General features: G+C 44.2%; 1 protein-coding gene across 2 annotated transcripts in view; it reads left to right on the forward strand.

Annotated features, from left to right (window-relative positions):
• Nucleotides 1-14,349: 14,349 nt before the first annotated feature.
• Nucleotides 14,350-25,573, forward strand: part of CRTAC1 (cartilage acidic protein 1) — a 2,821,007-nt gene continuing 2,809,783 nt past the window's right edge. For both annotated transcript variants that reach the window (XM_069611550.1, XM_069611549.1), the window contains exon 1: nucleotides 14,350-14,499. The gene's annotated coding sequence lies outside the window, so the exon portion shown is untranslated. The remainder of the gene's footprint in view (nucleotides 14,500-25,573) is intronic.

The raw sequence follows: 25,573 nt of genomic DNA on the forward strand, positions 1-25,573 counted from the left end.
GGATCCTCAAACCAAACGGCCAATGGAGACTATGTGCAGACCTGTGGGAGTTGAACAAACGGTTCTACAGGTCTACATGTCAAGATGGCCCCTTCCCTACATTGATCAGGGACTGGCCCAGATCCAAGGGTCAATGGTGTACACCACCATTGACCTGACCAACGGTTACCGCACAGTACCTGTGAGTAGGGAAGACCGGTACAACCTTGCCTTTGGGGGCAGCAATACACGTGGGCCCAAACCTCATTTGGATACATAAACTCTGGCAATTAATTTAACATCATCCTACGCATGGCCATGCCCGATTTGGGTGAAAAAGGAAACCTGGCCTATGTAGATGATGTCTTAAGCAAGAGCTCAACTGTGGAGGAACATATAGCAGAAATACGCTATTTCATGGAATCACTAATTATAGTAGAACGTTAATTGAAGACTATGCAGAAATCAGCCGACCCGTGGTTTATTTATTAAAGGGTGAGGTCAAGTGGTAGTGGGGTTCAGAACTATCTGAGGCAGTAAAACAGCATAAAAAAGCCTTTCCCAAGCTTACCCCATCAAGAACAAGGAGATCTTCTTGGAGACAGTGTTCTCAGATACTTGCTTAACAGTGGCATTGTACAAAAAGCACAACAAGGTCAGCAAAGTAATCTTGTATGCGAGCAAGACTTTGTCCTCTGTGGAGGACAAATTCAACGATTGCAAGAAGGCACTCCTGGCAATGGTGTGGGCATTGAAGAATTAAAGCCCATTCATCCAGGGGGAGCACATCATTGTCAAAACTCCACACCAGCCCTTGCAATATCTCCAAAGTGACTGAATCCAAACATGGAATGTGAGTAATTCCAGAATTATTTCCTGGATTCTGTCATTGCAAGGCTTTCCTATGGAGGTCAATTATGCCCAAAACTAGAAGAGACGCGAGGAATGGCTGACTTGCATGACTGTGCTCGATAAAACTGTCTTGAGGACGAATGTCTAAGGACCACGGACAATATGAAGGTTTAACTCACTTCCCTGCAAAAGGAATGGCTCACTTGCATGACTCTGCTCAAGAAAACTGTCTCAAGGACGAATGTCTAAGGACCACAGACAATATGGAGGTTTAACTCACTTCCCTGCACAAAGTCTATGAGGAAGACATGTTTCAGGGGATTCCCACATTTTATGCGGATGGGTGCTCCTACCATGTTGACAATCACAGGTAAAAAGAACTAGTGGCTGGCACTGGGAATGCATGAGTGAATGACGTCCCGGAACCCTCTCACAGGTACAAAATAGGTCCCCAAAGTTGTCATGCGGCAGAGTTGCTAGCAGTACATCAAGCCATCCTCATCGCAGCACACCATCAACTCAAACAACTGATCAAAATTACTGACTCTGATTATGTGAGGAATGGGTTCATGGAAAACCTGATTAACAGGAAAGTCGAGGCATGCTGTGTGCAAACAATAAACCGCTAAAGCATGGGAAATTAATTTAATCAATTGATGATCTGGTAACCTCTAATGAGATGACCATCCATTGGAAAAAGATCAGAGGTCACTCCAAAATAGAGGGACCAGACAAAACTGGGAATGACTTTGCTGATTAGTTAGCAAAAACCAGAGCCATTCACAGGGATCTCAAAGAAACGGAATCTTTGTTGGGGGAAATCCACGTCATGTTGTCACCAGGTGCCAAACCCATGCCAATGAGGAACTCTCAACTGCCCAGTGGAGTAAAGAAACCCCACATGCAAATTTGATTTCTGCACAAGAGGACCCAATTATTGGAAAATGTTATCAACATATTGAAGACCCCATGAATTGTCCTCTGACGGAATCGGATTATACCGGGAAGGAGGACCTCTGAGTGTTGATGAAGATTTCCAAAATGTTCTGAATCCAAGACTGTTTGTTGGCATTGTGATCCTTAACTGGATTTGATCAGTGGGTTGTACCTGCCTCATTCTGAAGCCTGGTGTTAAGTCACGCCCATGATCTGGCCACTACTGTTTATAGGGGGTTTCATACAACATTAGATATCTTGTGCAAGGTTGCATATTGGCCACACATCTGCCAGGACCTGGAGATCTACTTAAAGGGGTGTCTTGTGTGTACTCAGTTTCAGCCATGTTTTCTCACACAGAGAGCCCCCCTACATAAAAGGGGAATGACAGCGCCATGGTCGGATTTGTAAGTCGATTTCATCGGGCCAGTGATTCGCTCTTCTAGAGGAAACAAGTATTTGTTGACTGCAACTTGCTTGTTTACCAAGTGGGTAAAATGTCTTCCAGCCTCAAATTGTAAGGCGGAGATGGCTGTCGCATTAATGATCAACCACATCTTCTCTTGTTTTGCCATTCACCAAAGAATTGAGTCGGACCAAGGAAGTCATTTTACCAGCGAGGTGATGACAAAGATGTGAGGGATACCATGGGTAACAAGAAAACTCCACATTGCCTACCGCTAACTTTGGCGGGGGAGTTGAGAGGTACAATAAGTTGTAGAAGTTTGTGGTGGACTCTGGACCTATTTGGGACATCCAATTTCTGCTTGTCCTGTTGGCCATTAGGTCCACACCATCTTCTGCAACATAAATGTCTCCATTTGAGCTCATGACTGGACAGAAAATGGTGCTGCCTCAGCATCTGCTCTACAGAACTCAAGAGCAGACCCTAAACACTGCATTCACTACCTACGAGAACATCGAACATTTGAAGAAACACACTTTTACATATTATCAGCACAATTTACAAATGTCGGCAGAAGGAATGAAATCCTACTATGACTTAAAAACTACCAAGAAGGAGTATGAAGTAGATGATAGGGTCCACCTGTACAATGTCCAAAGGAACCAGACTAAAGAGCGGAAATTGGTTCCCTCTTGGTGCAGTGCCTTTGAAATTGTTGATAAAATCTCACCTGTCCCATGTAAGATCTGCATCCCTAAAGGAGAACATATGTAAGAGAAATTGGTCCAAATCAATCAGTTGAAGAGCTGTCACCCCAGACAGACTTTGCGACTGATTGAAGAGCCCAGTGAGGGTAGAGCCCAGGCACCATCTGAAGAATAAAAGGAAAGGATGGAAACCCGGATCAAGAATATTATACATATACAGGGAGTAAAGAATGTATACAAATCAGGATAGGAAAATAATATGTGCAGACAGGTTCATATAAGGGAAATACATGTCAATGTGTTATGTGATGTTGTTTTGTTTTTCAAATTTTGAAGTACTGTATAATATACTTAACCTCTCATTTACTCTCGGCAGACTCTATAACTCATGACCTTCACAGCCTGGGGGTAGGATGTTCCAAAATGGGAGGGGTTCCAGTACTAAACCCCAAAATATGAAAAAATAGTGGAGTGCAGACCAGAGCACCACTCCCTTAGGAGAGGATAGCAGACGTGCTCCAATGAGGAAATGAATGTAATGAGCCAAAGCAAAAAGAAAACAAAAGCCCCACTTTCCCTTGCTCTTTTCCATCAGTCAACTGGGTCAAAGACCCGGGGGGGGGGGGACTTGTGGGGTGAAAATACAGCCCCAGAGTGACAAAGATGGAGAGGCCATGGTGAGAGTGAAGATGGCTAATGTAGAGTCCCATTGATATATAAAAGCATGTACAAAACAGTAATTTCCTAAATAAGGCCTAGTGAAATGAAAAGAAATAGGCCTATTTCAACTGTACTAAAATGAACAGGTGCTCAAGTGAAAGGGAATCTACCTGAGACATTAAAACTGCTGGATATGTCCAATGAATGGGAAAAGACATGTGGTGCTGCAGATATTGACTTTGTGTAAACTGGGAAAAGGCACCTTTTGACAGATTCAAAACTGCGTCAGTACACATGGGAAAAGACACATTGAAATGCTGTCTATTTGAAAAATACAAAGTAGGAATTGTGCCTTACATTTAGAATGTGAAGACAAGTGACATATTTTGGAGAAAGACACTTTCCACAAATAAACTGACATTTAAATGGAAAGTCATATTTGCTGGAGAAGAGAACAATAATTAAAATGTAAATGTGGCCTATGTCTATGCCTACCTGTTCATAGGTAAGACTGTGGGCATATGCCGATACCTGTGGCAGTCTCCCCTCGCCCGCTGTATTTGTATTTGTATTTGGTTTATTTATATAGTGCACTCGGCCTTGGGGCATCTGGGCGCATTCCTTGCATAGGTTACAGATAAAAACCTCCAAGTTACATTTCTTGGCTTACAAGGTACATACAGGAAGGGCATGGTAATGGCGGTATATAAGAAGCAGATATTACAATGAACACACAAGATTTACACATATGAGTACACAAATTTTACCAAAAGTGCAACTGCTGTGCAACTGACACCATTATATCAAGGGACATTGATGTATTACAACTGTGTGTCCCTACCACATTGCTTCGTGCAACGAAATAAATTATTCACTTATTTGAAAACCTTGCCGTGATATGATGCGCAAGGTTCACAACTCCATGATGGCTGCCTGACCACTTTTCGCACCTCAGCCCGGAAGCCTCCAGTGTTGACCTGCTTTGCCCCTCCCTGCCTACTTATTTATCTTATCCTGGGGCACCGGCAGGCGTAAGCCACCCCCAAAAAGGCACATATTAAGGCACCTGTCCTGTGCCTGTCACGTGATGTCCGTACGCCGACGCCAGGACCCCTGCTCGGATACGCATCTATTCCACCTTAGTGCTCCAGTCAGAGCCTCCGTCAGAACCTACGAAACTTCATCCGACATCCACCCATCCCGCGCTGTCCCATGACGAGTCTGTTCATTGATGCCCTAAGATCTGTATCGGCCTGACTCTAGACAATAGTAGTATCAAAAACCACTTTGCCAGTGCTGGGAACTAGCATGGAAACACTCTGCATCGGTCACCAGCATCCAGTTTACCGGCCTACCCCGGTCAGCGCTTGCCCAGGCAGAGCTGCAATTGCTTTCTCACATTTATGTTTATAGCAGTATTGCACCTGTACTATACTGCATGTCATCAGAAATTGTCTTTTTTGCATAAATTGGTGAGCACCCTGTAAATATTGGACTGTTAGTAAACTGTATCTTCACCAAAATGTATTGCATAGATTAATCGTGCCACACAATTGATAGCCAATAGTCGATAGTTGGCAAAATGACAACTACCATATGATTACTGCATCGTTGTTACACAGCCTATGCACAATGAGTGTACTTTAGCATGCCATACTTATCCCTCAGTACCATTCTTACAGCTCAATCGCCCAACAAGAATACCACTATTTAGCTAAAGTATTCTAGCGTATGACGTGATACCTAGGTCTATACCAAATACCTAACTTTTAGCTCTCACAAGGCAGCACAACCTACAATTCATTACTATAGAGTATCGTGTTCCAAGTGCATGGATTTTTCTTATGCCTCATTATATAGTATAAATGTACAGCATTGTACTAAGCATTTCGCTTATACTGCATGCCCCTTCCAAAAGAGTCTAATCAAACTATCACTCCTCAGATTCCATCTTAGTTCACCTAGTAACGCTCAGAGACAATAATCGGCAAATGTATCTCAGATTTTGTAAGCCACTAGGCGTAATGCTAGGCGTACTGACAATACTGCTATTATCAATAATGAACGCACAACACCAACCCCACCCTCCAAGCACATCCACTACAGCCTTGTATCCTGCCACACACTTCATCCAACGAAAAGCCCACCTACACGACAGACACCACCCTATGCTCTAGAGGCATTTTCATCCAATTAGGCACAGGCCTAGCACGTCTACACTGCCCGAGGCACCACCTCCTGCCCTGCCCTACCCCATTTTTGCCTAATATACCAGCCTTCACACCCATACCCATCACCACCCCAACACCACCCATCACCACACCCATCCTAGGTACATCACGCCATGTCAGGCTCTCCATCAGAACATACAGCTCCCTTGTATGCACAAAACCTATACTAGGCACCTTGAAGAAAATAAGACTCTCCACCCCTACTGCCATTAACGACAACTTCCCACACCTCGCTAACAACGCAAGCTCTCACCAAGCTACCAGAACCCTCAAAACCATAAACCCCAGCACACTGACGTCCACAAAATCTAATCCCAAACAACACGTAAGTCATTACACCACCGCCACCAGCACCCACAACTCAAAAACTCATTTCCGCCTGTACATATCATCCTTAAAAGGTGCACTGATTAATGTAAGATCGCTAGGAGCACATGCCATCGACATACATGACCTTATCCTCGAACCCAAACTTGATTTCCTAGTCCTAACGGAAACTTGGCTGCACTCAGCCTCAGGCCCTTTACTCAGCATCGCCATACCAACCGATTTCACACTACTTAGAGCTGATCGCCAAGACACTACAGGTGTAGGAGTAGCCATCATCTCAAAATCTTCTCTCCAGTTTAGAGAATGCAAAATGGAAATATTACTGGGGTACAAACTCCTAGCTATCAAATTAGCCACGGACCCCAAAACCACTATCAACTTTCTAATAGTATACAGATCCCCCAGCTCAACAAGCAGCCAGATATTCAACTACCTCTCCTCATTGCTCATCTTCTTAAGCCCAATACCAAATTCATTCTCCTAGGAGACATTAACTTAGGGTACAACAACACCTTTGACCTCAAAGCCTCCGCTTTCCATCATGCATTCCTAGAAATGCAATTTTCACAAATTGTTAACGCCCCAACCCATTCAAAAGTTCTAATCCTAGACTGGATTCTCACACTGAATACCACAATTCTCCTAGAAGAGATCCTAGAGATCTCCTGGACTGACCACTTCCTTATCAGATTCAACATTATCCTAACCAAGGACCCCACACCGTCTATCACACCAACCGTGCCCATACTAGCGAGAAACCAAAGGAAATTCACCCTTGAAAACCTATCCCTCTTGCTTAACAATCTACTCAATACCCATTTTACAGTGGATTCCAACCCAGACAACATCTCGTTGAGTAATCACACTTGTCTTAAAACAGACATAGATCAAATATTACCTCTCAAACCCAAGCTCCCTAGGTCTAATCACAGCAACACATGGTTCAATGATGGCCTCATTGAACTTAGAAGGAAAAAAAGAGCACTTGAAAACCTCTCCAGGAAAAACCCTACCAGCGAGTCCAAAAGAGAACTTTAGCGTATATCCAAAGCCTACAAACTGGAAGTATTTACACAGAAAGCTAACTCCCTCAACCTACGCATCACTAATGCCACATTATATAGCAAAGAGCTGTTCTCCATCACTAGAGAATTCGAAACTCCCATCCTCCCTCCCTGCCTAGTCAATGTGAACAAGGATTGGTGTACCACCATCCAGGATGCTCTAGCCTCCAAAATAAACACACTCCAAAATAAAATACAGTCGCATAGAAAACTCTTAGCACCGACCACGGAACCTATCACATTAGCATCAGCACACGCCACATCCAACTCTCCTGAATTTCATTTCAAGCCAGTAAACACTGACTTGGTGCTCAGAATCGTATCCTCACTCAAACCCTCCAATTCTAAAGGAGACAGTTTCCCTGCCAAATTAGTCAAGCACTGCACCCCTATACTAGCACCTATCATCACTAACTTTGTTAATGCTTCAATCAAGACTAATACTGTCCCAGCTAATAGCAAAGAAGCTTGGGGCACACCACTCCTCAAAAAACCCTCCTTAGACCCTAACACCCCACGAATTATTGGCCCATCACCACAGTCCCCTTCCTCCTCAGAATAATAGACAAAATTACATATACACAAGTACAATCCCATCTCGAAAACAACCAGTTACTAGGGGAAAGACAATCAGGCATCTGCCCTAGACATAGTACGGTGACTGCCCTACTGGACCTTAAAAACCAAATGGATGCCATCAGGGATTCAGGGAAACGATGTATCCTACTACTACTTGATTTGTCTGCAGCCTTCAACTTAGTAAGCCACAACAAACTCGGTCCTACGCTTGCGAACAACTTTCATTTTTCTAAAGAAGCTACTTCTTGGATCAAGGCATTCCTCGCAGACCGTACTTCTAGAGTAGCAATAGGTGATGTTGCAGCAGACCCAATCACAGTCCAATTGGGAGTCCGCCAAGGATCCTGCCTCTCCTCGACGTTCTATAATGCGCACACAAATTACTCTTTGCAGCACTTGATGCTATGGGAGTAATATATACTACTTTTTCAGATCACACACAAATAATCATCCCCATCTCAGGCAACCTCGAACAGGATACCATCATCATCAACAAAATATACTACATCATCCCGAACTGTATGGCGACAAATAGCCTCTGCCCAAATGGAGAAAAAAATGAGATTCTCATAGTAGGCTCCCGAGACCGACTGTCAGGAATAAGGGTAAACAAGGACAAAGACAAGAGAAACGTGAGATATTGTGGCGGCTCTTATGCCTGGGTTTGCTGTACAAACATTCTCCAAGAAGTTGGAACCGTATAAAAGACTGCTTTGCCCTAGGTGCAGGAAATCAGCCTCAAAAGACTACATTGCCCAGGTGCCATATAACTACGAGTCACAGCATTCTCTGGGCCAATTTGGACCAATCAGGAGTAAGGCCGGGCGAGGCACACCAACGCGCATGTGCAGGACCTGAGGCACAGGGCTTGCTCTTGAGACTTCACAAGGAGAGGACGTGCGGACTGGAGCTCCTGAAAAATCACATGCGAGGGGCCCAGCCCCACCGGAGCAGCAGCCCGGCGCTTCGCCTTTGCAAGATAAGTGCCTTTGTACTTTGGAATCAGTGGGGAAAGCGGGGAAAGTGCACAGGGCCACTGTTTGCCCATCCTAAGCACCTGCACCTCCAAGCTAAGATAAGTGGGCATATCTTTGACGCCACAGTACGCCTCTTGTATTTTGCTTGTGAATTGAAGTGTAAAAAGTTCTGACCAATCTTTGGTGTGTTTCCACCTCCTGGAAACTTGGAAAGAGGCTCATGAGGCGAAAACACTTGTGTCAGCAAACCTTCTAGAACACATGTACCTGTGAGGGTCTGAGGAAAGGCCACTTGTGAGGAATTAGTAGAAACAGTCACGCCAGTAAGGGTCTGAGGAAAAGACCACTTATAGCGGATTGTGAACTCTGGTGCATTTTTCCTAACTTTGGCACCACCATCCATGTGCAGTATCGCGCACTGATGGAAGAACGCTATACACAATGTGTTATATGTTTGTGAGTGTGGCATGAGAATGAATGCTTACAAACTCTGAGGGCATACACTAATATTTGTCCTTTCTTTTAGCTTGGACCAGCTGTTTGAACTCCATGGACGTGCCATAGGACTTGACCGCCCTACCACGGACAGGACACTAAAAACCAGAGCTAAGTCTGCATGTCGAGTTGCAATACTTACCTTGATTTAGACTGATCTATGTACAAATATGATGACATTGGGTTAGCTAGTGAGGGGCAATCTTTTGTGCAATATGGTGCTAATGTAAAAACAGCTAACTTTGTACCAAGTACACCCTGAAAAAAAGTGTGCAACTATCAACCCTTTCCTAAATTCCCCCATCCTAACCACAACCTCTTCCTCACCCTCAATCCTGTTTTCCTAACTTCCCCACCCATCCAAACATCGAGACCCTAACCCCCCTTCCCTGCTCTGGTCAAGGAAGTCTGTGTAAGCTCTGACTTGCGGGCTCCACGCCCACAGTGGGGGTGGTTGGTATTGCGTCGCTCCTGCGCCTTAGACCTGAGCATCGTTACACTGACTAAGTAAGCTACATCCACATTACTCAGCCATAGTCATTAATGGCAGACCAATCAATATTTCCAAACAAGTCAAAACCCTAGGGGTATATTTAGGTTCTAGCCTTACTGTGTGCAAACATATTGGTGCACTCTCATCATCTACAGCATACACAGCTAAACTTATAGCCCTAAGCAGACCTTTTCTCACACCCCAAAACTGCATCACACTTGCCAGAGCCCCCATACTGACAAAAATCAACTATTGCAACATACTCCTATTAGGGACCTCAAAAAAAACTTAAACAAAATGCAACTACTTCAGAACAAAGCTCTTAGAGCAGCATTAGGCATAAAAAAGGGGGATCACATCTCTCAATACAGGAGAGAGGCCCACTGGCTACCCATACAAGCTAGGATATTACATAAAACTCTCACCATAGCTCACACATGCGCATTGTCCACAGCACCAAGCTACCTCAACCAATGCCTTAACCGCAAAACCTCACCTAGAACACTCAGATCTAACACAGACACACACCTATGCATCCCCTGTTTCAAGAATGTAAGGACTGGCAATTCTAGCTTACCAGTAGCAGCCCCTAGAATATGGAACTCAATCCCAGCCACCATCTGCAATGAGCCTTCCTTCCCTAAATTCAAGAAAATCATCAAAACCTGGCTATTTAATAAATTCTAAATAGCCACATAATCCCCAGTACACAAACCAATGTGTATGTAAATTCGGATTGCAAGAATGTATACTGTATTACTGTGCCTTATTATGAGACGATGCATGTCTGTGTATCACTGTGTAAATGTTCAAACGTTTGCCTCATGTCAAGCTTTCTCTGTGTATCTCTTTTGCACCTCGTCCAAGTAACAATACTGTATGCTCACAAACATGCCAACATGTATTATCTCAGCACCAAAGTAACCTTGCAACCTACGCCTTGATACCCAAAGATTTTGGCGTATAACCAAATGCAATAAATAAAATAAATAAATAAAAATATGTGTGAATAATACCAAAAGTGAACTTATATCTGTCCAAACCGTATGTAAAGAAAGATTGCATTATAAACAACATGCACAGATATAATGCTAAATGTAACACATAAACACATCTTCTCAATTTAAAAGCTGTACTTTTAGAAGTATGGTTGCAGCTTGTGTTTTTCCACTGAAATTAAACTGTGACCTTAAGGCATTTGGCTGGGCCCAACAGGAAAAGCAGGCCTGGTGTTCAGTTTAAATGCTAAGAATTACAGATAATTAGATCATAATTATGGAGGGCTAGATAAGCTGGCCAGCAGAAATTACCTTTAAGGTCAGGCCTCCCCATTAACTATGCATTAGTTGCCAACAGAAATTACCTTTTAAGGGCTGGCTCGACCTGAAGAATTGGCCTTTAGAGACACGAATGGGTCTTCATTCCCTGTGAAACAGACCCTGCTGATAAACAGATGCTCGTGTCAGGTCACATACAGAAATGAAACTTAAAAAATGTGGGGGCTACATACAGAACCATGAACACCGAGGTGATGATTTGCCATAAATTAGCATTTGGCCACCTTTTCTTTAATTAAAAGAGAATCATGGGCTCCAGTGAGCTCATCCTGGATTTGTATTAAGGGGGATAAGAAGCCAGTTGGTACCATGTTAATATGAATTCTGTGTGATGTATACAATTTCAGTTATTAAGAAAAGTATGATTCTGGCATTCTCATAATTCTGAGGAAATGGAAAGCTGGTGTGGTGATACATTGTTAACTTAAGGTTTGAATCTTGAAGGGTCACATTTTTTTACTATTTTGGCTTAGGATCAAATGAAATAAAACGGTAGCCCCTCCAGGAAGGGCGTGCCGCAATAAGATTCATATTTTACGACTTTCCATAACATATAGAGCTCAAATATATATATATATAAATAAATATATATATATATATATATATATATATATATATATATATATATATATATATATATATGCATATATATGAATATAATATATATATATATATATGTGTGTATATATATATATATATATATATATGTGTGTGTGTGTGTGTGTGTGTGTGCCTTCAGTTATCTGAACAATTAAGGAAGCTGCCACGTTGTGAGATTTTTAGCAACTATGGAAAGTTAAACCCACGTGTCATTTTGGGATGATGAATCTTTCTCCTCCCTTAGTCTCCAAGCTTCCACCCTCTACACCTCCCAACTCCTTGTCCTATAAGCAGGCCGTCAGTATATTGTGGGAGGGGCAGGGAGAGAGCTCACCAATCTGTATTATGGCAATTATGATAATAATGGAGTGTCACTAGCCCTATAAGAGATCAATTTTCAATCTGAGTGCATTTTTTTCACTTGATTTGTCCACTCTATTCCTGGATGTAGTCTACTTCTGGACTCTTGTGAGGAATAACTAGCCTAGAGGAAGGAGAGCTGCCAGGGCCATCGGGGTAAACCTTGCTTGGAGAAAAGCTGGTTAACCAGGGAGGCCTTAAACCTTGCATGGGAGACAGACTGGGAAATCTAGAAGCTAGCTGGGCCTGCCATTTGTAGAGCCAGAGGCAGACTGGGTGCTAATGCTGGCAGTGTGCATAGGAAGCATTGTAGTTAGCAGAGGTGTGCTCATAGTTTTTTCACCCTGGTTTGGACTTTGACAGCAGTGGCCTTCACAAATGAGGTCTTGTGCTGAAAATAGATGAGTCCCCTGTCCTTACAACATTCCAACGAGCAGATTCAAAACCTGGTCAAAAGACAAGCTTGCCATTTCAGGAATAATTGCAGTCCATGCCACCATGTCCAGCGGCCACCAATGTCCATGCACACAGGCTAGGACAGGTTGGTATCAGCACCCTACTAGATCTCCTTGCACAATGCTGATGCTCAAATCGACATTCTGCATATGCCCGGGGCGCCCCGCCATTAGACCCCGCCCTGCCAGCTCGGTGGAGTCTTTGAAGGTCTCCCGTGAGCTGGTCTGGTGGGAGAAAGCGCGGAAGGCGCCCAATTGAAATGAGCGCATTTAATAATAATATGGCACCTACTGTGCCTATTGAAACATTTGGTGCCACCCCGACTGCCCGCTTCATGATTAGGGGCGCCAAATGTTTAATTTGCTGCATAGAGCGCCGCGGCTTCTAAGTCCGGCACTTCGGGGGCATTCCATATCACAGCGTGATACCTATTAAGGCTCTGGAAGGCAGTAATTTCTGAGTCAATGACACTCTTTCTCCAAAACACTTACCTGCTTCATGTTGGTGGCAATCTGGATGAATGTGTGAACAAATGAATTAATGAATTAATGAATGAAAGAATGGATACTGGGGTGGATAGATGGATGAAGTCAATTAATGGATTACATTATTAATACATATGTGGAAGGACCAATGAATAAGGTGTGGATACATGAGTTGCATGAAAGATGGATGAGAGAAAGAAAGAGAAAGAGAAAAAAAGAAAGAAAGAAAGAAAGAAAGAAAGAAAGAAAGAAAGAAAGAAAGAAAGAAAGAAAGAAAGAAAGAAAGATAGATAGATAGATAGATAGATAGATAGATAGATAGATAGATAGATAGATAGATAGATAGATACGATGTGTGGATGGGCTGGACGGACGGATAAGATGTGTAGCTGTGGTATTTATTGGCGACTGCATTCTGTTTAAAACCCAACAGCAGTAAACACGTACGGGGGATGCTTGATCCGGATGGGGTGCGAGCTAGGAAAAGGGGCAAATGTGTCAAGGTCACACTAGAGAACTTTGAAAGGTCAGGCAGTACCGACTCCACTTCCCTCGCCATCCCTCGTCCTAGGGCGCGGGAACTGGGAAAGGAGGTGGTCACCGAGGACAAGGCACTAACCATGATTTGTGGAGAAGTGGATAAAATACAGACGAGGCTTATGATGGATAACGCGAAGGAGACCCTGGAGTTTTCAAATGGAAATGGTAGCCTCCAGAGCAGCCAGGAACCCAGAGGTGCGGGAAAACCTCCTCAGTCATGCCGCCGAGCTGTTCCCTGCCGGGGATAATGTTTCTTGACAGGGTATCAATATCCCACCAGGTTCCTCGTTCTACCTTAATTTAAAATATAATATCCCTATCAATAGACGGCTGCACTTTCAGCCCGGCTCCCAGAGCTCGCAGCCAGGCTACTGATTTTATCTCCTCGGAAAAGCAGGAAGGCGGATGTCACACCTCGCTGCGCCGCTCTGATGAGGAGAACATTCATAAAATCATCATCTCTCCCGCTCCTTCCGCGATCCCAGCGCCTCCCCCCCCCAACACCCTCCCCCGCCTCATAATGCCATTCTCTTAAAATCACCCTCCTGCTCAACCGGGGAGCGCGCTCTGTGCCAGGGAAGAACGCAGAATCGCCCGGGACAGGCCCCGCTGCGTCCTGAAGGTTACTAGACACAATGCTAAATTATGCATTAAAGTGTTTTTTTTCGCAAAAAAGGGTCTAATATTTTGCTCTTTATTGATCTGCTGCTCGCTGCCTGCTATTCCACTGCGATTTTGAGTAGTAAATCATAGTAGCGCGACAGGCCACGCCCTCCCGCTCCCATTGGTCCGCCAGCTCCTGGATTTACTTCCACCACCGCTGATTGGTCGGAGGGTTACACAAGGCTTTACATAAGCTATGCTTGCCCAGGCAGAGTTGTGTAAAGCAGGGAGCAGGGGGGCGCTGGAAACCGGCTGCCAAGAGTGGGAACTTGCAAAACTCATCTTCCTGCCAGCTGTTGGGAACGAGACCCCAGGCAGAGCGGGCAGAGCGTGCAGAGCGGTCCCCTTAGTGAGTAGCGCATTCTTTCAGTTTACTTGCTGCCCCTGCTGTATTTCTTTCTGCTGTAAATTGCAAACACATTAAAACACAGCGTTATTTCCAGTGTATATGTCGCTAGCAGCGAATGGCTGCAGAGCATTTTGCGTTGTGGCGGTGCACCTTAGGGGAAACTTGGAGTGCCTGGGCACCTGTTTGCGAAGCAATGCTTTGTTATGTCTGATAGTGAGGTCTGTTTGGAACGGACGAGGTTGAGGCGTAAGGTAGCACAATGGGTTGCGGTCATTCCGCTGCAGAGGTATGTCTTTGAGAGGCTGGTCCGAGTGCGGTTCCCAGTGGCTTTGACTTCGCCTTTGGTAATTGAAAGGGCGATGGGCTTTGGTCGGATAATAGCTCTGTGATACACATGCATGATCGGATCTGGTGTCCGCTGCAAGCTACGGCAACTCCATGCGGGAGGGCAATGGCCTCATCCCAAATGAAATAACTTTTTTAACTTGTGCAGTGCCGACTTTGTTTATATGGAGCTCAGTCATGTCTCGAGATCCTTGAACTGGGTGTGTGCAGAGTTGTGACCTGCATGCACAAGCACTTCCCAGGATATTAGATGTGAGGGAGATGCTTGCCTCTAGCAATCTCTGCTGTGTCTGTCCTATCTATCTATCTATCTATCTGTCTGTCTGTCTGTCTGTCTGTCTGTCTATCTATCTATCTATTGGGCAACTATGTCTGTCTGCATAGCTAGACCTGTGTATCAAAATATATATATATATATATATATATATATATATATATATATTTCATGTCTGCATGTCTTTCCAGCCAGCCTGTTGTCCACCCATCCAATCATCCATCATTGATCATTATCTGGGTTTCTACCTATTTACCTATCTAGCTGTATCAATCCAGGAATAGATCTGTCTGTCTGTCTATCTATCTATCTATGTATCTGTCTATCTATCTAATCAATCCACGGATGTATCTATCCATCTATCTCTATATCTATTGATCTGTTTAATCAGTCCACGGATCTCTCTATACATCTATCTGGATCAATCGGATCTCTCTATACATCTATCTGGATCAATCGATCTATCCAGTCTGGATCTATCTATCTATCTATCTATCTATCTATCTATCTATCTATCTATCTATCTATATGTCTATCTGTCCAATTAATCCCCTGATCTTTCTCTCTATCCATCTATCTGGAACAGTCGTCGATCTATTTAATCGGTCCACAGATGTATCTATCTATCTGTCTATCCATCTATCTAGCGATCTATCTATCTATCTATCTATCTATCTATCTATCTATCTATCTATCTATCTATCTATCTATCTATCTATCTATCTATCTATCTACCTGTCTGTCTGTCTGTCTGTCTGTCTGTCTACCTACCTGTCTGTCTGTCTGTCTATCTATCTATCTATCTATCTATCTATCTATCTATCTATCTATCTATCTATCTATCTATCTATCTATCTGTCTATCTGTCTAATTAATCCCCTGATCTTTCTCTCTATCCATCTATCTGGAACAGTCGTCGATCTATTTAATCGGTCCACAGATGTATGTATGTATGTATCTATCTATCTATCTATCTATCTATCTATCTATCTATCTATCTATCTATCCATCTATCGAGCGATCTATCTGGATTTATCTGTCTGTCTATGGTCCTGTGCAAATATATAGCCCCCCGCCCCACACACGTTCTCTTCCCATGCTTATTTTGTTGCCAGCCGTTCAGAGTGCTTGTATCTGGAGCTCCCACAATAAGATGTTCTTAGACATTAAAAACTGCAGTCTGTGACGGAACTCATTTAAAGTGCTTTCTGTCGCGCAGTTCGAGCAGGCTCTCGCGCCAGCTGCGGTGGTTATAGCGCAGGAACCCGCCGTGGCATCTTTCGGGAGCGCAGAGCCTGGTGCCAAGATCCAGCAGGCATCAGCGCGCCGCGCCCGCCCGCCCGCTGATAGGACACACGACCCATTGCCGTGCAGTGTTGCAGCGTCAGAGTTCTGCATGTTAATCAGGTGCCCCCCTTACTTAGTACTCGCAGCATGCTTGCTCTATCCCTCACACGCACATGTGAGTCCTTGCACTGGCCATGCGTGAATTAAAGTTCTCAACCAGTGGATTTGGGGCTGGAACAGACAGGACATCACACACGCGGGTGCTGTCTTCAGCCGCTTCATATTTCAATTTGATACATTGTTTTTAATTTTGGGTGGTTATTGATGTCGGCAATAATTGTTAACTGTTGTTGCATTCGTGCCAGGTGACTGAGATTGGACTAAATAGTGCATTGTAAACATGTCATGCATGCTGCGTGTACTCTCCTTTCAAAGCAGCGTGTTCCCACGTAATGCACACACACTTAAGTGCTCTGTAATGCACGCTCCCTCACGAAGAAGGAGATCGGGGAGTGCATTACCATAACGTTCAACTCACGACCCTTGGGTGGGTGTCACCCGGGGTGTAGTCAGTTCATGTACACGGCAAGCCCGATACCCGTCCATAGATTTCAATGGGCGATCCCCGCTCCCCCACCCCCCACCCCCAACTGCCAAAAAGCAAAACCACCTGGTTACACCTTCCCTGTCGAAGCAACGGGTTGGACAGAACGGCACCGACATGGGAAACATGGGAAGGCGGAAGGTTCTCTGCAGCCTTAAACGCAGGTGTGTACTCCTTCCAAATCCGGCCTGACAAAGCTTGGCCAAAAATGTGAGTGACTGCGCTTTGTGTGCCAGTACCCGGCACACGAGTGTGTGCACGTTTCCTGGTCACACCTGCTATGTGATCGCAATTCCTGTCATGTTTTGTGAGCAGGTATAGCCTGGGGCAAAAAAGAGGCCCTGGCGTTTGTTTTGTTTCAAAGTGGCCCCACATTACTAAGTGTGAGCAAGCCCGTAAAACAACGTGTACATACAATATGTAACCACACCGATGATGCAGAGGTCCACAGGACATCCCCAGAGGCCCCTGTAGGCCAGTCCACCCCCGGGTTACCACACCGAACAGCCCCATGATGCAGAGGCCCACGGGACATCTCCAGAGTACACTGTAGGCCAGTCCACCCCAGGGTAACTACACCTAAGAGCCCCATGATGCAGAGGCCCACAGGACATCTCCAGAGGTCCCTTTAGGCCAGACCACCCCCGGGTTACCACACCGAACAGCCCCATGATGCAGAGGCCCACGGGACATCTCCAGAGTTCACTGTAGGCCATTCAACCCCAGGGTACCTACACCTAATAGCCCAATGATGCAGAGGCCCACAGGACATCTCCAGAGGTCCCTTTAGGCCAGTCCACCCCCGGGTTACCACACCGAACAGCCCCATGATGTAGAGGCCGACAGGACATCTCCAGAGGTCCCTTTAGGCCAGTCCACCCCAGGGTAACCACACCAAAGAGCTCAATGATGCAGAGGCCCACGGGACATCTCCAGAATTCCCTGTAGGCCAGTCCACTCCTGCTCGTGAGTACCAGAGCACGTGATACTCGGGCCTTGACATATAATAGCAGTAGCTGGCACCTGGTGAATGCCAGAAAAATGACTTTGCAATGCCTACACAAGACTCAAAACGATTACACGTGTCAATGTGTGTTATACAGAAGAGTCTGCTAAGGCCTTACAGCTTCAGAGCTCTGTCAAAAGCAGGCAGCCCTCGTTACCGACTGTATGGTACTTATTTCTTATCAACCGCAGAAGGAGAAGCGCATTGTCAGCAGCAGCAGGATTTAAACACATGACAAGCATGCTGCACACCTAGTATTGCAGGTGATGCATTAACCCACTGAACATCTCAACCGGCTAGTTAAATATAACACACGCTTCGTTGGTTTTAACTTTAACCTTTCAAGGTTAAGCAAATAAGGTAGCTCACTGAATATATTTACTTGCTACTGAAATCTGGCTGAAACCTGCACGCCACATGTTTACATGCATGTAGGTTGGCTCAGCCTTTTATCCTATTGAAGTGAAGGCAATAAGTGCCATCTGTTGGGGCCAGTAGCACCTGTTATCAGCATCATCATGTTGAGGCAGTTTTATAGTGTGTTCTGTAGGGGGTTTTCTATTATTAAAAAAGAGCTGTCTAGGCAAATCCTCGGAATATTGGTTTACATTATGACCCAGCCCTGAACGATCCTGGAGATTTAAAAGAGACACATTTCAAAACAGAAACACAGGGTCTTTCTCGAATTTCAAAACGGCAGCCAGAGCACCCCAAGAGCACCACGGGGGGCAAGCCACTGAAGTCTCAGCAGAGTGTCCAGATAGTGCCTAAAACCGCCAAGCAACGCTTTGAAGAAAGCAGCGGAGACATGGCAGTGTGGAAGAAGCACGTAGAATGCCACACATCCATAGCTCAGCAGTCCCTGCAGCAACAAAGCCCTTTTTGTAATGTGTAGGCAATGCATTTAGGACATTTCACAATTTCCAGAAAACGTATATTTTCAAGTAAGGTCTCCTTAGTGTAAAACGAACACTCCCAGGAATTATCGCTCGGTTATCACTGGCATTTAGCTTAGTTTAAGAGTAGACAAAAGTGTGTTGCATATCATTGACATTGTGAAAGTCTCTTAATCTTTGGTATCGAGAGAATGGCACCCAATCAAATCTTCATTATAATTATAACATGTTCTAATAACATGCTTATCACCACAGAGGGTGCTTATCGCTCAGTGTTTTGGCACTAACATTTTCAACGTCAAGATGATCAAAGGCTGAGTCAGTGCTGCAAGAATGCACCTCTGTGTCCTCCAAGATAAACGTAGATTTCAGAAGTGAACACTTTTAGCTTCCTGTCTCGGTCTGTGCATTTGCACATGCGCACTATGCATTTAGTGCAATCGGGAGATGCATTATATAGACCTCTTCTTAGAATAAGAAACAGCTAAATTGGTGAAATTTAGTGAGACTATACACGTATTGCTCTGTCCTCTCATTAATAGTAGTTATTTTCAAGAAATTACTATAAAACCTCAGTAAAAGATATCCACACCGTTTATAAACAAATTACGAATACGCTTTTTGCAGAGTGCCATTTGGATATTTTGTTGCCAATATAGGTGGTTGAAAGGGGGAGCAGTGCCATTACATCTGCTGGGACCCCTTACATGCCACATAGAGTCATTAACTAGGAGTGGCAATGAGGAGGCGAGGCGCTGTCTGGAACAGGGTCATCAGTGTGATGTTGGCACCTTGGTGTTTTGTATGACAATGGCACTGGGATAAATAACGTTTTTGGAGCAATATCAAAGCAACTGGTACAAACTGCTGGGAGTGTCTAAGCCGTCGGGAAAGGATTATTGGAAATAACTGGTTATGTTGTACTATCGGGTTTTAGGGCACCTGATTGGGATTACCGGGGGTGTTCACATATTGGGCACTTCATGCCTGGCAGAATTAACATATGCTTCCATTGTCATTCTTGGCAGTGGACACTGTTCAACGGGAATGACTTGTGTGCATTGGGTTATCATTGATTGCGTCTAGTTGCCTGCTGTTGTCATGTTGGAAAACACTAGAACAATAACAGTGAGGGTCACGTTATTGGTGTCTTTCAGTAACAACTGCTGAGCTTTTTCCTTTTTCAGATTTTTTCATTATGATTTATTGGCATAGCTCTAGTTTCTGCCTTGCACAACTTCAAGGCACCGTCACAGAGAACTATACGTGGAACGGAATTGGAAGGGTATCCATGGTTTCCCAGAAGTTCAGGGTGTCAGTTCGTGTCATAGAGGGGTAGTTCCACTAGGAGAAGTCTTGAGTTGTCAAGGACGTTCGAGGGCAATGCTTGTGCCATGATGTGTTTGCCAAGGGCGGGTATTGTTTGTAGGGAGCAGCCAACCTTAGATATCTGGAAGGCTGGTAGGGGAGACCCCGGGAGAGGCCAACCAGAGCCCACCTATGCAAAGCCTCATGGGCCGCATAAGAGGATTTTGAGGGCCCTCTTTGCCAGGTTGGGTTCGATCGTAGCGCTGTCCGTGCAGGAAATGTAAGGTAATAGCATTTCACGCCACGATAAATAGCGAGGCATGATGTTTGCACTATGAAGCTTATTCCACATCGCAGCTTTGCGTCCAGAGTAGATGATTTTAGGGGGTATCAAATGCTCAAATGATTGCAATGATATTGAAAATATACTAGCAATTAACCTATGCTCCTGCTGCCGAGTTAAATAGCACTCAGTACTTAGTACATGATCTGTTCTTAGTATTGGCAACATGATAATCAGTATTTTAATCTATGTTGTTTATATATCTTATGAAATGACAAAGTTGGATCTTTCCTTGCCTTACAGCTATCGGAGAGAATGTTAAAGACAGAAACTTACACCATGCAAGATACAGCCAATATAGACCACCTTACCAGGCGCGATGTGCACCCCGCATCACGGTGCATGCAGAGGGGCCCACCTGAGCATCTAGGTCCATCTAGAAAACACTTACTGCTAGTTCCTAGAGGCAGCCTCTCCATGGTGCTAGGAGCTCTTCATAATGCACGACTTGACTAAACCAATGAATTGAAGGCTTTTACCAGATGCTCTTGATTGTGGTAGGAAAACGTCTGGCAAGACTGCATAGGTCACCCCAATGGCAGCTTTTTTGTGACTGCAAAAGCAGCTTCCAGTGAAGTCTAGGATTGTATTTAAGATGTTGCCACTTTAAATGGCCTGATTCACAGATCATTTTTCAATGGGAGTGTGCCATTAAAAAACACTTCTGCGAATCAAGGTCAAAATATCTAATTGGGATAAACCCCCAAAATTAACTGGTAAGATAGCTCAGCGGGTTGAGCGCTCGCTGCTGCGATCTGAGCATGATTTGTAGGTCGCAGGTTCCAATCCCGGCAAGGCCAACTCAGCCTTTCATCCTTCCGAGGTCGATAAATGAGTACCAATTTCGGTTGGGTGATATTGTATGTAAATATGTGCTCTGTAAAGCGCTTTGGATTAAGGCGCTATATAAATAATACACCATTATCAAAACTTGGAAGCCAAAATTGATTCTACTACACCTGTTCACTGGTAGAAGGGTCGCCATTCAGATTCCTAGGGCGTGGAAACAGTCGTTTTTCTGTTCTGTTTTCCCCAATATGTAGAAAAGATGCATGTGCAAATATGTCCAGAAAGAATCCTGATGAGTCACTGCAAACATTTCAAAACCTGGCTTTTTCAAATCTATGTTAATTGACAGCATCCCTGTGAAGATGTAGCCTTTGACCCCTTGACAATTTTGCACACGCACAGACACACACTTACACGGAATGTCTATATGTTTATTATGGCTTTTTCCACCAGATGTTCAGTCGTATATTGTGAGTAGGCAGTTAAGTGTGTGGTGCGCTCTTCACACACATACACCCAAACAAACACAAAACCTCTATTCTGCACTTTGCTAAGATGTTCATGAACTTTGGCCTCTGCTTGACCCCGATTGTCTCCCAGAACCTACTACCCTAAGGGAGCTCTTGGTTCTTGACATTTATTTATTTTATTTATTTATTTGTATTTGTAAAGCACGCTAGCAGCCCACGGGCATCGAGGCGCTGTTGCATGAGATTGTCTTAGTTACACGATATTGTCACAGTTACACAGGGATACTTGGCTCTTGGTTACAGTGAGCGTAATATGAGATTGTCTTAGTTGCACGAAATTGTCACAGTTACATAGAGATACTTGGTACACCCCCACGTCCTCTCCGATCTCAATCCCAGACGTGGGGGTGTACGTAGAGAACAAGGAGCATGGGTAACTAGATGCAATACCATGAAAACATTTAAAAGTGATATCTCTCCTTAAGCCTCCTTGCGTTCAGTCTCATGTTTCATTCCTTTGGCTTCTTGCTCCCAAGTTCTGGAATTCTCTACCACTACACATTGAGTCCATCTCTCCCTATTCTCTTTTTGCGCATTTCCCTCAAAAGCCAACTCCTTTCCAGTGTGTCCTAACTCCACTCCTTTTGGTTGAAATGTGTGGATGTATCTTTTGGTTGTACCGTTTTAACATTGTATGTACAGGGCTTTGGCGAACGTGTTTTATAGATCTAATAAATGCAAATACAAATATCTGCAATGTGTAGTCCACAATCCAGACTGTATTTGTATTTATCTTATTTCTAGAGCGCACCAGGCCCGAAGACAACCGGGCGCGTATTTTAGTTACAACATGATAGGGCAGTCAAGACAGTACAGTTACAATTACAAGAGCATTGTAAACATATATGCATAATGCAGATGTGGATAGATAAGGTCGGACGGGCCTATGTACAAGAGATGGGTGGCCTTTACTAATAAGTCAATCAGCCCAGCACTGTTGGACATTGTGTTTCTTTGCTACCTATCACTTGTACATTTAGTAGTGCTTTTTTTTTTAGCCAGCATCTGAGTTTATCAACACGAGGTTGATCCCACACCGGGATTCCCTTCTTCAGTGTCCCCTTGAATGCTGCCAAAGCTTTTGCAAACAGGTGTTTGATCCTGAGCTGCACAGCCACTGTTAAGTAGAATCTTCTTTACACATAATTAAATCATCCCTTGATGCTCACAGTGCATATTTTATGTACCAGCCAAATAGTAAGGAGGCCTCTTTACAAGCACTGTTGAAGGGGAAAGGGATGAGCTGATGATATTAGAATTTGTACCTTGAGTGAAGGCATTGCAGTGTGCCTACCGTAGAGAACAATGCCTTTCGCTGGAAAGAGGATAATACTTATTAAACATTATGAGATTCCTGGATTATGGCATACATAGGACTGCATTGCATTCATCCATTCATACTGAATTGAGTTTCGAGTTTGGAGCATGGACCGTGATGTGCCCAGGGATATCCTGAAAGCAGTGGGTGCTGGAGTTAGGGCACTCATTTATAGAAAACATTTCTATGTATCATTATTTTATGTTATGTTGATGTATTTATACTGTGCACCAAGAGGCCCAGATGCATACGGGTGCTCTGCTCACACAGAATCTGAGAGGGATGAGCTGAGCATGCTTCAGCGATGAAGGCCAATGATAAATGTCCCTCTGAGGCACAGCTCTGCAAGCTTTGGCTCTGCAAATGTTCTGGACTACAACTCCCATCGACTCTAGCCAGCAAGGTCAGTGCTGGCGCATCATGGGCGCCCTAGTCCAAAACACCTGGAGAGCTTCAGGTTGCCGACCCCTGTTATAAGGTCTTTGGTATATAAACATGGAAAAACTAAACCAAGTTCAAGAACATGGATATCAAAAAAATGCCACAAGGCAGTGAAATGGGAGTGCAATCTTTTCAGGGAACGGCTATAAAAGGGCAAAGGCGGGGGTGAGGGGGCGTCCCTTGTAGACCCGTGCCACAGCCCACAGAGAGTTCAGTGAAGCAATCCTGTGGAATACTCTTTTTTTTCTTCGCGGGCGGACAATCAATGGATTACGATCAAATATTCCAAAGTAATGGTCCATTCAGCGACACCGGCTGTACATTATTCAGGTAAGAGCTTTACTGTGAACCATAACAGTGAAGTCTCCTTTGACAAGGTCAGACTGAAACCCCAGCTTTGTTTAAATGCTTTAGCAGTTTTGGAACATTTGAGAACATCATTAAACTGCCCATGTCACAAAACGAGGCTGCACTCGCCAGCAAAGAAGTGTGGCATGATTTGCTTACTTCATGCTCAAAATAACACAATTTCGGAGTTTGGGATTTTTCTGAAAACCTTTTTCTTTCTGATGGTATGGGTAGGCATGTCATTTCACCAAGATGCCAGTGGTAGCAGAAGTGACATCATATAGGCCTTGACCTCCAATTGCAAGCACAGGAACCAGGGGGTCATTCCCTTAGCTTTCAGCACCCCCATGAAGTGAACATGGCGGCCGGCAAGTACGTGCATGCCGACAGCCATTACAAGGAATCCATAAGGATATGGACAACTTTCTTTCGTTGTCAAAATCAGGTGGGACTCCTTAGGGATTCCAGCCTCTCCACCCAGCTCAACATTTAAAGGGCAGAAGCTGTTAGTTTGGCAGAGCGAGGAAACACGTGGAGACTATCACCCAGCCCATGCCCCTCTCCAAGAGCGCACTTCTGACAGCAATGGCACGTGTAGTAAAACAAAAACTACGAAGAGCACGTGACCATATGTTTTTCTGATCCGTTCACTTTACTGGCTCCATACAAATGAGCACATTAACATACACCTGATACATCCCTATGTCAGGATTAGCCTGAAAAGCGATATCCTCCACGAGGACAAAGCCAGCGAAGCCTTCTCAAGCAGATCATTTTTTTTCTGGACTGGTTGTTGCTACATTTGGCACCTGTTCCAAAAGCAAACCAACATTTTCAATGTCAGCTACCCACGTGACCAACCATTTCTGTGAATTTGGTAACCCTTGAAAACAGGCTAACCACCATAATAAAATAATGTAAGAAAAAGAGATATTGGGATGTCCAAATGGTGCATTCCACAGACCATCTCTTTTGAAAACATGAAAGGTTTATTTATATCAAAACGAATACATGCTCTTGCACACTTTACTATTATTTATTATTATTATTGTTATGATTATATTTATAACAGCTCCGGGAAATAGCAATGCCCTTTACAATAATCGGGGGACGAGCAAAGTGACGGAAGCAGAGAAAAAAAGGGCAGGGAGCTAACAGGAGGGTGGACAATTGGCAAGAAACCAGGGGAGGTAACAATGATTCACAGATCAGCGAGTCTTAGTGTAGGGAGTGTAGGGAGTGGAGGGTGTGTGGACTGAGGTGTTAGGCAGCAGCCATTTCTTGAAGAGGTATCTCATTGCAAGTCTGATTTAGAAAGCGTCTTTCAATGTCAACATCCCTTTGAAAAACAGTTTGTAAATCAGGCCCTGCAACTCTTATTCTCCTCACATTTAAATCACGATTCTGAAGAATAGGTGTCTTTCATACATTTTATAAAAAGTGGATTCTTGTCTAGATATTTAAGCCTGTCTGTAGTATGCGTTTTTTTCAACAGTTTTACAGGGCTTTTCCCTCTCTAGCCAGTACTTGGTAATTTGAAAGATCTATCAATATTCTACTCGCCCAATGCCTCTACCAACTACTG

The sequence above is a fragment of the Ambystoma mexicanum genome, chromosome 8 (genome assembly GCF_040938575.1).
Source record: "Ambystoma mexicanum isolate Mex_15411 chromosome 8, UKY_AmexF1_1, whole genome shotgun sequence".
In the NCBI taxonomy this organism is placed as follows: Eukaryota; Metazoa; Chordata; class Amphibia; order Caudata; family Ambystomatidae; genus Ambystoma; species Ambystoma mexicanum.